A 14,084-nucleotide genomic window follows, 5' to 3' on the forward strand; every position below is an offset into this window, starting at 1 on the left:
ACTTTGGAATTACTGACACTCACCAGCTTCCTCAGACCCTTCACACTTTCCACTTAAATTTGAGGAAAAATTTCTTCTCAGTGAGGGTGCCAGAGCACTGGAACAGGCTGCCCAGGGGGGTTGTGGAGTCTCCTTCTCTGGAGACATTCAAAACCCGCCTGGACATGTTCCTGTGCGACCTCACCTAGGCGTTCCTGCTCCAGCAGGGGGATTGGACTAGATGATCTTTTGAGGTCCCTTCCAATCCCAAACATACTGTGATACATACTGTGATACACTTTCAAGCACCATTTCTTGCAGGCGATATTAAACTGTGTTCATTTGTAAAAAGAGCAGGTTTTTGCTCTTCTTGTTAAAAATACTAATGAAGAACTAAAGATCTTTCTTCTGGCTTCTCTTTCTTACTGTTATTCATTTCCTGTATTTATTTATTTATTTATTACTTTTATAGCTAAGCCAAATGGGATGATAACCTCTTATGACTCACCCAAGGTCAAACAACTGCAGGGCAAATCAGGTGCAGAAAACAGACACTGTGACACCCTTATGCGAGGGTATTTTAGCCCACAGGAGACAGCAATGTAGAGCTTTATGTGGCAAAGACAGGACGTGCAAATGTTTTCCTCCTTACGCTCCCTCATCACTAGCCTGTATCTCCTACTTTCAAAGCACCAGGCCATGATCTCCTCTTCGGGAAGCCCCATACAGTCCTGCTTGTGAACCTGGAGGACAGGCAACCAGAGGCCACTGCAGCCAGAAAGGGGGTCCCCTAGCAAAGTCCCATCTTCACCGACACAGAACTCTGCCACTGGGGCTTTGCTCTGTGCACACTCCCCTGGCTCAGCACTGGGAAATGCAGGAAGAAGCATATGATGCGTGTCTGCCCTGATGTGACAACTGTTCCCCTGCAAAGCCACCTTTCTCCTGTGTGGAGTGGTGCTGCTGCAGGGGGACACTTTGGAACTCCTTCCAGTACAGTTAAATTGAGATACTCACAGGTACTACTAAGTACTGCTGTAGCTTGTAGATACTGAATAAGTTTAGGATCACCCCATCACTTCTCTTCAAACGTAAAACATAGGTGACCATAGGGCATATGACATGCAGTTACTGAATGACACTGGAGCTTCATTGAAGTCTGTGGAACTAAAATGATTTATGCTTGTCTATGGGTCTGGCTTTCTTTATGGCAATTAATTTCACTCCTGTTGGAGTAAGTCCAGAAGAGGCCACGAAGATTATCAGAGAGCTGGAGCACCTCTCCTTTGAAGACAGGCTGAGAGAGCTGGGGTTGTACAGCCTGGAGAAGGCTCCAGGGAGACCTTATAGTAGCCTTCCAGTACCCAAAGGGTATCACAGTATCACAGTATGTTTGGGATTGGAAGGGACCTCAAAAGATCATCTAGTCCAATCCCCCTGCTGGAGCAGGAACACCCAGATGAGGTCGCACAGGAACATGTCCAGGCGGGTTTTGAATGTCTCCAGAGAAGGAGACACCTACAAGAAAGCTGGAGAGGGACTTTTACAAGGGCAGGTAGTGATAGGACAGGGAGTAATGGCTTTGAAGTTAAAGAGGGAAAATATAAATTAGGTATGAGGCAGAAATTCTTCACCATGAGGACGATGAGGCCCTGGAACAGGCTGCCCAGAGAAGGTGTGGATGTCTCATCCCTGGAAGTGTTCAAGGCTGGGTTGGATGGGGCTTTGAGCAACCTGGTCTCGTGGAAGGTGTCCCTGCCCATGGCAGGGGGCTGGAACTAGATAATCTTTAAGATTCCTTCCAACCAAAACCATTCTATGATTCTATGAATTATTATAAAATTATGTTCGAGTTGTCGCATGATGATTACTAATGCTAATAAACTCTACTTCTTAGAACTAAGTGGTGGCCTGTTGTCTGTAAATTAACGTGAGAATGTAGAAGAAATACCCTTTTAGAACATACTGCAAGTTTTAAATTAATTTTAAAGGCTTTCCACTTACACCAGGTAATCAGTATATTTATTTCTCTATCAGCAGCTGCTTAGGAGGGCTCTGTGTTCAATGGAGACCTATTAGAAGGCATGCTCCTGATCACCGGCCTCAGAACTACATTTCTCTGACATCTAATTCTCATTACAAAGTTCTCAAAACTCAAACCCAAAGTTTAGATAACTGCAAAAACTGACATTGGACCCAGAGTTTTTGGTGCTCAACATTCATATTTTAAACAGGGTTCTTGAAGGGGTCTGCACAGGTACTTAAACAAGACACAGATTTTCACATCCTCTCTGTGCTTAAGAGGTCCCATTGTGCACATCTGCCTTACCTACATGACAGGCTGTTTTTCAAATCTAGCCTCGCTGCAGATGCCAGACTTATTCCAAAGAGGCCAAACCTAAGAAATGCAAGTATCGGCCAAGGAGAGCTGAACAGTTAGCACATGCTGACAAAATTCATATCTCGGCAGCATACAGAAATCGTACTGACTCATCTGTATCGATACAGTTAAAGCTACACAGATCCATTCCAGTATGCCCCCTCCACTCATCCATTGTTCACCTCCCCACAAGTACAGACATAGCTTTATTCACACGGCCATATTCAAACCAGCATATCATTCCTGCAAACTCTATACGTACAGTCCTTCATAGCATTATAGGTATATGTGCCCTGAGTCCATGATGACAGTGCTCTCCTTAAGACTTGTGCTACATAACCCCACCAGTGAGATGTCGCATCCTTATCCAGAACTATGATACAATAACAAATGCATGTATGCCTTCAGCATGTCAGAGAATAAGGTTGTGTTATGGGTAAGGACTCAGAGTGGATTTGTACCTTGGCCACTTCTGTGCCTTCCCCTCAAGTTCTTCTTTGAAAAAAGGAAATTCCTCTTCTGTTCCTTAACAACACCTTTTTCTGGATTTAAGTCTATTGGTCTTCTCCTATCATGCCCCTTCAGTTACTTCTTGAAACAAGGACATGCGTTTCCAGTAAGGCCAAAGCAGAGAAGAGGCACGTGTGAGCCCAGCACGTACCCGTTGACTTCCCGTTTCGGTGCAGATTCTGCATGGCTATTCTGGGACTCCCAGAGCCGCGCAGCAAAAAAGCATCAAACATTCAGGGGAATCCCCTTCTGTCACTTTTATTATTCTAGCAAAAAATCAGTGATGATGTGTCTTCTTAGACACGGTACTGGGCAGCAGGGTGTTCTTTATTTTAAGTAAGGGCAGGAAATGAGTAATAGATTTCCTCTGCAGTCAAACTGGGGCTTGAGGCTGGCTGGTTGACGGAGCTTTAGCCTCTTGGCATTTCAGCTTTATGCTAAATGGGAAACAGTAACAATCCTCCCTACTTCCATCATTTTTGGACATTTCAAGTTCAAAAATAACTACTTGTGAGCCTCATCCTGTACCCCTGTAAGGAATAACCTGATGTTATCAGCTGGGAAATCAAGGCAAAGAGAGGACTACAGAGTCTACACATGGAGAGGATGGGAAGCCACTGCTCCTTTACATGACACCAACTCATTTTCTCTGTCATTTCCCACTACAATAAAAAACACTTCTGTTCCCCCCATGGTAGAAATGATGGCATTGCTTTTACATACATATATATATATATATACCTATCCTTGTTCAGAACAGGTTCAGATGCCCTTGTGATAAAATCCCCACACAGCCACCAGTGCTTTGTTTACATCAGGCCTCCTCCTACTATTACTCCCACTGATGAAGCTACTCAACTCTTAATAAAGGTTTAGTGGGGGAAGATGTTTTTGCAGGCAAAGCAGCTGTTAGGTCACAACACCCGCTCTTGTTCAAGACTCCTCTTTACCTGGATGAGAGCAGCCCAGTTTCTGTGTGTGTTTAGTCCTCCAGCAATACAACAATGATGGCTTTTTGCCTAGCAGGGCCGCAGAGCCACACCAGCAAAGTTCTCCATGTAGAAAATTGAGTGAAAGGAAATAATTAAAGCTAAAGAAGCCATCAACAAAAACAGACCTCACAACTTAATAATTAATGCACCAAGGAGAAGTCAGGAGAATGAATTTGTGAACAAATCTAGTAAAAAATGAAATTGTTTCAATTTCAGAGGAATTTGAAATATTTACTGAACTAGTATCTTAATTCCGTTTGGACAATGACTAAGTAAAACTAAAACGTAATAAAGTGCTACTGTAGAGCAACAATTAACTTTGATAGTACAGATTTTCTACCGTGACTCTACTTAAACAGATACAGACTCCCCAAGATGACATTCTCCTACACTGAAAGGTGACTTTGATGGCTTTGCAGTTCCTGCCATACACTCCTGCCTTTTTGGGTTCCTTACTGCTTATCTCCACACTACTGTTGACTACCTTTATGACTGGACACCAGACTTACACTTCAGGCGATGAGACTGAGTAATATTATTAATATATTATTTATTTCTAATTTAGGCACTTAAAAAATTCTATGGAATTTATGTAAAGTATAGAACTTGGAAAACGTATTAGGCTGATAAACATTTTGATTGACTTCCTCTCAGAAGAGCAGTCTCACTTTCAAACCTTTAGAGTCAAGGTGGCAGTCTCATTACCTACCTTCATTCCATCTTATTCTTCTCTGCTGGCACAACCAAACTGGATCTGGAAGGACTGGATTTGTCCTGTTTCCCTCAGAAGGTCAACTCATGGTGAAGAACAAAGCTCCAACTTCTCCTAAGTGCTCGTCCCGAATCTGCTTTCCTGCCACTGACTTCCCTTTCCTCAAACTCAAAACTTTGACACACTTCCAGTATTTCTACTAAACAAATATCACCCACTTTCAGCTTCTTCCCATCATCAACAAACACCTGAAACCTCTTAATTAACATAAATCTCCTGCTGACACACAAGCTTCCACATTACCCTCTTGCTGCTATCCCCAAACCCTGGCTTACTCCCAGTATGCCAAATGACATGGTGACTCTTTGTAGGTCACAGGTCCAACTACCCCAACTACTCCACTGTTGAGACTGTTCCATCAGGTTTTTGTCCAGTTCACAGACAATGCCCATACTCCCATGGTTTTTCTTTTTCTTTAGTCTTCTTGCTGTCTCTGCTTGCTTTTACATACTCAGTCATTCAGATATTTCTGAGAAAAACCTGTTCTTCTCCTGGCAACACTCTGTCTTGTGTCAGCTTTCTTCAGTTTTGAGTCCAATGGGATCCTAGGTCGTTCCAGAGGTGGAGCTGCCAACCTGACTTTTCCTACAGTACTTTAAAGAGATACCCGCTCCACAAGTTCATGAACATACACAGACTTTTTTTTTCCTGAATTTTCACCTATAAATCAAATTTCTAAATGTTTATATTGTACTTGTACCTAAGGTTTCTTAATTTATTACTCGTGAAGGAAAATTAATTTTAATACACAAGGCTTTACCTCTCCTTAAAACTTCCATAAACTTTTCACAAAACAAAAGTAATACTGTTTTTACCTAAGTTACTGCTACCCAGCATTATCATCTAAAATTGAGGGCTTAAAATAACTCAAGTGACCATTAAGAAAAGCAGGAATTGCAGATTTTGAGGTAAAATTACAGAGGTGTAAAGCTAAATTTAATGAAGACATTCAAACGTGTGCTGTATGAAAACCGATTCCTAAGAACAAGAACTTGTGACTCTGAGGCCATGAACAGGCTCATGACCATTTATATGCCTTGTGTTGCTCAGGCAAGAACAAATCCATAGAATATCTGACACCCATTCCCATTTCACTAGGTAAGAAAATACTCAGTGACATCAGTGACATGGGATGAGAATCGTGACCCAATATGTCATTAAAAAAGAAAAGAACACAGAAGCACTGACCTAATGTGGTAGTGGGGTGCTTGTAAGAGCAATGAAATTTGTTCTCTACCCAGGTAACTGCAATAGACCTTCTTTATAGCTTGGATGCAGTTGGACCATGGACATACTAATCAATAACCACGTGGCCCTCTATGCACCATGTCAGGGAAAGAAAGAGGGAGACCGGAGGGGAGTGAGAGTGAGGATCATTTTAATTTTCCCTCGTATTTTTTCTTGTAAAAAAAATTTGCATAGCCTTGTCTCTACTTCAAAGAGCTCATTTGAAAAACCACATCTAAAACCCATTTAAAAAGAAAGTCAGAAATCACCAGCGAAGCAGAAATCCTCAGTCTCACCACCATGTTGGTGTCATTTCCCCGTTTGCACTGCTGACCCAGGCCTTTTCTTTTTCCTTCCCCCTTCTTACAGAGCGCTTGACTGTGGCTGCTTGTCAAACATATCCTCAAGGCTCCCAGTGTTCTATAAGATGAACAATCCAAAGAGAGAGAGCACCAAAGCCTACCTCAGGGATTCTGGGACGGGCAGTAAGATGAGTAGCCCATTTTAGCTGATTACTTTTGAGTAAAACATTAAAAAAAGAGAGAAGGAGAAGACTGAGGATCACCGGAAGGAATTTTCAGTTTCCAGTAGTCTTGTCTACTAAATAAATGGAAGCTGGGCTCCCTAACCTGGGAACCAGGCACACACAGTTGTGAGGTCTGAAGAAAAATCACTCAACAAGAGCTTTCAAGGGTAAATTCCCTCCTGAGGCTAAAGACCAGCATAAAAAAAAAAGCACATGCAACTTTTGTTATTTTTTTATCACAGGTGTAGCAAGACTCAGTCTTTTCTTGAGCCCTTAGTTTCTGGAGTCACCTGATTACACAGAAGTATCAGTTTCCACTAAAAGAAAAAAAATGCTGATGACTTGTGTTTGCAGGATTACGTTTTTAACATTCACATGAAATGTAAGCAATAGAGGCCTCATGTTGTCCCTTCAGCAGTACAACAACCTCAAAATTTAGGTACTACTAAGGTCTTGTTTTTCAAAACTACTTTAAGTTGTACTAACTTCTACATTGTTGTGTTTTTATATTTTCGCTAGTTACAGAAACATTAGTAATTCCTAAAAATAGGCATCCTATCCTCCTTTCCAAATGCAAAAATATATGGCATTTTTCAGGAAAATGGAGAATTAAAGTATTCACTAAAATAAAGGTGGAGTGTCCTATTTTTGTCTTTTTTAGTCAGTTTGTTATTTTTTTTTCTCTCTAGACTCCCCTTTTCATGTTTGTATCACTAATCTTCATTTCCTTGCTCCTATTTTTTACTCTGGGGAGTAACTGTCACCATGACTCACATTGTCCATCTCTTTTCAGTTTTCGCTCATTTTCTGTTCTTTCATTCCTTGCTTCCTTCCACATCAAGCTCCTTCTACCCAGCTCAGCTTTGCCCTAACAAAACTGCCTCAGAGCAGCACACTTCTCCAGCTCTATTTAAGTCTCACTTCAAATATCATAAAAGGGCATAAACATATAGCTGGGGAAAAAAAAAATAGACTATTACAGCTGATTAAGAAAAAAAAAATTGGTTGACTAATTTATGTATAAAATAAACTCAGAATCAGTTGGCAGTCTAATGCAAAAAGAAGAAACAAACATTTCTGGAGATGTAAAAGGGCTATTTAAACTTAAAATATTGCAATTTTTCATTTCCAGAGGCTCGGCTTAAAAAATCTTGACTTAAACACACCCTCAGTAACATTCCAAAGGATTTATGATCATAAACACAAAAGAAAGCTTTCATTTTTGGTTCTGTAAAATAACTTCCGTTCAGCTGAAACAAAAGATCTTCACCCCACCTCCAAAAAAAAAAACCCCAAAACCAAAACACCACAATCAACCTTCTCCAAAATGTCTTTATTTGATGTGAAATAACTGTAGATCTCAAATCAATCAGCAAACTGAAAAATCTACTTTTGTTTAAAGTGTTCTGGATCCCGCTGGGAAGAAGAGCACTGTGTCAGCCCTAGAAATAATTAACTAACATTTAAGGAATGCCAAATGAGCCTCCACATTACATGTTGAATCTTCCTACCTTCCAAACTCTATTATTTTTAAGGGAACTGTATCTGTGATTCCCGTGGATGACTAATCACTCTCCTTTTTCTAAATATTTCCTTGCCACTGTGCCATCCCTTGATCTACCACCTTCCCACCACCAAAACTCTCTCCCTTCTTCCAGGCATTAATTGCTTGTGTGACAGTGACATCTTTTCTGTCACCCCTTTGACAAAACTTTACCCAGCTCTCTGGAGCAAGCTTCGTAAGAACCCAGCCTGGAAACTTCAACTGAAATAAAAATGAGCACAGAGAAGAGTGCCCGCCTTTCTTTTCCTTGAACAGAAGTCAACATACCTCCTACCTTTACTGGTGTAAATTGAAATAATTTCACCTTTAAATTCCAGTTTTGTTTCTCACTTTACATGCTACCAAAGCTCAGTCAAACAGAAGGTATATACTTACCAGCACCAGCTCTTAGTTGTTTGTCCCTTTGACTCCCTTTCCTTGCTCTGGTGATGCTCATTAACTGTCCCCTCCTTTCCTCACAGATACCCTTCACGCAGCCTACTTTGAGCAGATGAGTACAAAATGCTGCCCCTGAACAAAAAGAAATTTACTGTATAGCCAGTAATGATCAGTGAATATTACTAATCCCACACAGGGCAAAGAAATCTCTGTTACAAAATCAAAGCATGGAAGTGCATCCCTTTGTATAAAAGGCAGAAGGAAAGGTAACATTTCTAATTGAAAATTAAAGCAAGAAGCACGATACTAGCAAAGTATATTTATTGTGTTAACGTACCATTTGTCTTCTGGGCAAGTTACTAAAGGTCATTTGTTCTTCATGGCAAGTGTTGAAAATAGTTTACGTTGTGGGTCTAACTTAAAGGAACAATGTCAAAACCCTCAGGCCCAAAATGACCTTTTTATGCCAACACAGAGATCTAAATCTCTTACTGAGGATAGTGGTGATGTCTGCATTTCACTCTCCCCCCTCCCTCCTCCTGCGAACCCTTCCTCCCTTCCACATGAAATACCTCACCACAGAAGACAGCACAGACAGCGAAGTTAACGTGCCCACTCCACACCTCGTGATGCTCATCCCTCGCGCTGCCCATCCTGCCAGACACCCAAGACAAGCACCTTGCTGGTATGACTGGTTCCCAAACCACCCTCCAAGTGAAAGGTGCCCCTTTCAAACCTACCCTCGCCTCACAAAAGAAAAGAAGCACCTACTGCCATGTGCTCTAGAAGGTCGGACATGGTGATATGGTCAGTTCTTGTTTCAAAAACCTACGACAATGCTGTTTTCCTGCCTAAACAGAGCCTCCTGGGGTCACATCTAGCTGCTTGTCTCAGAAGGGCCCGGCTGTAAGTGGGGGAGCATCATTGTTGCTAAGGCGCTGCCGATGAAATAGAAAAAGTAAATGCATGCATGTATGATAAGCCACACAGAGAGGGAGACAGATATTTAGATGGATTTCAATATGGAGTTCAAGGCTCTGAATGGTTGCAGACTGGCAAAACACCTGGAGCCTCATGTAATAATTTAAAACACAGCCCATCTTCACTAGTGCACAGATGCTCTTAAGTGCCAGTGATCAATGTGGTGGCCTCGTCCTCCTTGCTGTTGTCACATTAACCTCAAGCCTCTTCAGTCTGAGCACACTGTGAGCTCCTGCAGATGTTGGACACAAAAAGACACTAAACAGCACTTCAGAAGCAGGAAATATGATACACGCTTCGTGGAACTGTAAACACCTTTTCGCTTCCAAGGAGACAATCCTGCTGCGCTGGGTGAGGCTGCGCCCCTGCTGCCTGCATTGCTGCCGCTCTCCTCTGCTTTCTGTCTCCACAGCTGTCACTCCTGTGCTTCTGAGACACACCTGAGATTTCTGACGTACAATACATCACACACATGAGACACATGACAGTACAGGCAACATGTGTGCTCCTACCCCACGCATCCCCCACAGGGCTCCATGTAGAAGATAAGCCTTTTCCAGGCTGAATCCTGCAAGTTGAACGCTTCCCCGTGAACTAACGCTGAGCAGGCTTAGCATAACCTTTCAGGAGGCACTCAGCACTTTGCAGGATTTAAATGCAAAAGCCTCAAAAAGGCAAAGCTCATTTTCCTGAATTCCCAGCTCTGGCTGCCATTTGTGACAGACTTCACACATTTATGTGCTGCCCTGTCACACTTGGGTGGCAAAAAAATGGCAAAGTATAGATGCCGTGACAAGTAGATGAGACATGTTTTTCCTCTTTAGTGTTCCTAAGCTCAGATTTCCCTTCAACACATAGAGGAGCAGAAAAAACCCTTGGGGCAGACAGAAACAGTTTAAGATTTTAGTTACTTGGTAATTGTTAAAAGGATTTTAAAAAATTAAAAATTAAACCATTATGAAATATAGAGCAACCTTGGCCTTTCTTAAATTCTAAGTGGGGACTTTCATATGTGTACACTAATGTAATAAATAAAAATATGCACAGGCACACATTCTAATACATATTTTTATACACAGATCTTATGTGTGAATTTCCACATTAGATGCTTTAACTACACTAAAGAATTTCCTGGATGCCTTTTTTCTTTTTCAGTTGGTTGGAAATATTTGTAAAGAAAAATATAGTAACAATATAGAGAAGATTATGATTCCTACCAAATTTAGTATTTATTTCCCTTAATGTAAGGATCCAAGAGTAAACCAGTTATGTGTCTATATAATACATCCTCTTGGAAGGCGATGGGAAATCCAACTATATTTAAAATTAGCCATACACTTAAAAAAAAAAGGTGCTACGGTTGAGGGTGGGAGATTTAAGCAACATACCATATCTACCTCAAGTCCTGTATAATTGTGATTCCTACTTTGATTTTGCATTTGGTGGCAAGTATTAATACTACAAGAGAAGTATTCAGCTCACAGATGGAAAATCTCACAGGGCCCCCACAAAACCTCTAGAAGAGCAGGCATTATCAGACTTTTCAGGGTTCATTGGCTGGCTCACAAATCTATGAAATACTGTCCTGTAAAATACATATAAATAAACAAACCTACAATTAGATTTATCCACCCACACACTGTTTGTTTCCTTTTTGCAATGAGTATCTGCACTTTTATTAGTCAAAACCAAGTGTTTAAAGTCACAACAAGATTTAAAGTCAGAGTTACCACTTGGGTGGTAGCCCCTTGACTGAGACATGTCGCAGGATTTCCTTTAATGGAAAAATTACAGACTTTACTAAATTCTGTCCTACACAGCTGTAGAAAACACCAAGTATCTAATATTAACTCCGACCTTAATCAAGCTTCAGTATGGAAATTTTATTTCACCTTAATCTCCTGTGTCTGTTTCAAAGCTGAATGTCCAAGTCAAATTGAAGAGCTGAAAATAGGTTATTTTAAATTGTGAGATATTAAATGTTCTAGCTGAAATCCTGGGTTCTTTGAATTTCACAGCAAATATCCCATTCACTTCAGTACTGCCAAGATTTTTACCATGGAGAGTAGCCTAGAATTCGGTTTGTAAAGGTGAAGGAATAAAGAGTCTGAATCAACTCCCACTGAAGCCCATGGACAGAGTCCTATTCATAGCAATGGAGCGGATCAGACTCCAAGCCCGTCTTGGCAGAGCTGGGAGCCATAGCCCCACAGATAGTGAAAGAATTGTTGTAAATGCCAGACAGAATTAGGAAGTACAAGAACACTCAGTACTTTATATGGTGTTTTACAAGAAGTTCAAAGCTCTAAACTGAACATAAAGTTAAACAAATTGCAATTAGATTAAGAATCAGTCATTTCAATGTATTAAAAACCCAAGCTAAGTTTTCCTGTAATGCTTGAGGTAGGCAGAGCAGAATAACAATTTACTTAAATGTAAAAGTAAACCTGTGAGAGAGACGAAGACAGAAAACAGAATAATCTTGGCAAAAGAAAAACCCAAGCCGTAAATTACAGGAGTAACCCTAGCTTTCAGTGATGGCTCTACGATTTCATCTCTGGTTTTGGATTCACGCTGTAGTGAATCATGCTGGACTGAAATATGAAGAATAGTCATAACTGGATTAGAAGGCATGATACACAATTGATGTTGCAATGAAAAATTTTTGTGACATGAAATGAGGTTTCCAATTTTGGCCTATTAATTTAATCTAAAACACAGAAACAGCTATCAAGAATATTTCACGTAGGTTGGCTTTGCTTTGCAAGAATTTTCCTGTGGCAAAATATACTCTTCTTTGCGCTATTTTGCGGGACCTGCCCTTCCGTGATACTGTCGAGGACTGCATTCAAACATGACCAAGCTTGGAATGTGTTTATAGCTTTTTTTTATCCTACTCTCTGCAACAAGTTAAATGCTTTGAAACAATGCATTATATACAGCTATTGCTACACTACGCAGTTGACACATGATAGTAATGAAAGGAAAGGAAAAAAGACGAGGAAGGAGGTTGGATTGAAGAAAGGCAGAGAGGCAATACATTATGTGTACAAAGTCTATAATTTGTACCTTATCAGGAAACACAAGATCCCTATGAAAATCTAACCTGTATGTGCAACGAATACTTTTTCCAAACACAGAATCATACAATCATTTTGGTTGGAAAATACCTTAAAGAACATGCTGCAAACAGCAAGTAAACTCTTCCAGCTGGGATTAGTGCACTGGTTAAAGACCACGGAGGGACCATAAACTCAAAGCAGCCCACAGGACAGGGAAAGCAGAGACACCACTTGCTTCGTCTCCACTGAACAGCAGTCCGATCCCTGCAGAGCCCTCTGCAGAAAGAGCCGTGAAAGGTGATCCTGTGTGATGTGAAAGCACAGCAAAGATGTAATACAAGAGAATTTTTCAGGGCTAGCAGTACAGACGTGGGTTAGGCTGCAGGTCCTCACAACACCTTGGGTACTATTGCAACAAAAGAGATGGCTGTGAATACAATCTAGAGATGTACCTGATTGTTCCAGCCTTTTTGCTGGTTTCCAGTTTTGTAATCGAATCACCCATTGCTCCGGTAGATTAAAAGGACCCGTTATTCCTGTTAAGCTCATCTAGAATTTAAAGCATGTGTTGATGAACCTGATAATTTGGATGCTTTCACTTTCCTTAAAGGGAAGAAGTACATACAGAAGCACCACTGCAGACAAAACTTTTGAGAGGCTGAAGCACATGACAAGAGTAGAGTCCCAGGAACACGGTACATCACCCACTCAGCTGAGAAATTCAGACAAATGCCCAGTGCTATCAAGTACCACAACATGTAAAGCTTCCTCTGGCTCGCTTTCATTAGCAGCTCTGGCTAAAGCAAGGGACGACTTTGTACCGTGATTCTCCATGTTGACTCCCTAAGGGACAAAGGACACAAGCCCAGTTTCCCATAAGGAGAAGATAACACACACTGGTACCCAGACTGAGATGGATGTAGGCAGCCAAGAATCCCATCTGAAGAATCCACTGAAGGACAAAAAATGAAACATGTAGAACTCCATAAAAGGAATGTACCACACTAACAAAGTCAACCAGAAAGGGCATAGGGGAAATTTAGACAGCTAAGAAGGAATCTGAAAAGTACATGTTTGGAGAGTTTAAAAAAGGAAAGAAAAAGGATATGCCAGTCTTCAATTAGATTTAAAAACTGAAAACATTTCTTTTTCCCAGCGATAAAAGAACTTTCAAGAAACATGTTAGTCTAACAATTCTTAATTAAAAAAAAAAAAAAAAAAGGCAAGAGGAAAAACGTAAACTTAATTCAAAATGTAAGCAAGATTTTCAAGTACAATTATTTGAAATTCCAACCTCTGGACGTGAAAGATCGTCCAAATGCCTTTTATGTTCATTTTTCCAGAACACTGATAGCCAGCAAAGGCAAGGAAAGGTATTCTCTCATCTAAGTGCACTTGGCAAAAACAAATAAGACACATAAAAGAAAACAGAAAACTCCTCCCTGTGCATAAAGGAAGAGGAAATGGAAGAAAATAAATAAGCTGTTTGTTTGGGGACCTGCATCTTTTGAGCAGCAATCTGGCAGCTGTTGTACTCACTGCTTAGACTTGAGACTAACCTCTACTGTGGCAGTGGTGGATTGCATATGGAGCTCATCATTAGACTTCTAGGCTCAGGATTGCCAGGCATTCAGCCTGTGGCACAGTTCATCTGCCTCTAAGGTAAACGAGAGCTTTAGTATTTAATTCCACAACAGCAGAGAGAAGCCATGA

The 14,084-nt window shown here is 40.9% G+C and overlaps 1 protein-coding gene across 1 annotated transcript in view; it reads right to left on the reverse strand.

Annotated features, from left to right (window-relative positions):
- SOX5 (SRY-box transcription factor 5) overlaps positions 1-4,636 on the reverse strand; it is a 611,279-nt gene extending 606,643 nt beyond the window's left edge. Inside the window, exon 1 of the mRNA XM_082064631.1 lies at positions 4,571-4,636. The gene's annotated coding sequence lies outside the window, so the exon portion shown is untranslated. The remainder of the gene's footprint in view (positions 1-4,570) is intronic.
- Positions 4,637-14,084: the final 9,448 nt, after the last annotated feature.

This window comes from Streptopelia decaocto (genome assembly GCF_964273445.1).
Source record: "Streptopelia decaocto genome assembly, chromosome: 1".
Taxonomy (NCBI): Eukaryota; Metazoa; Chordata; class Aves; order Columbiformes; family Columbidae; genus Streptopelia; species Streptopelia decaocto.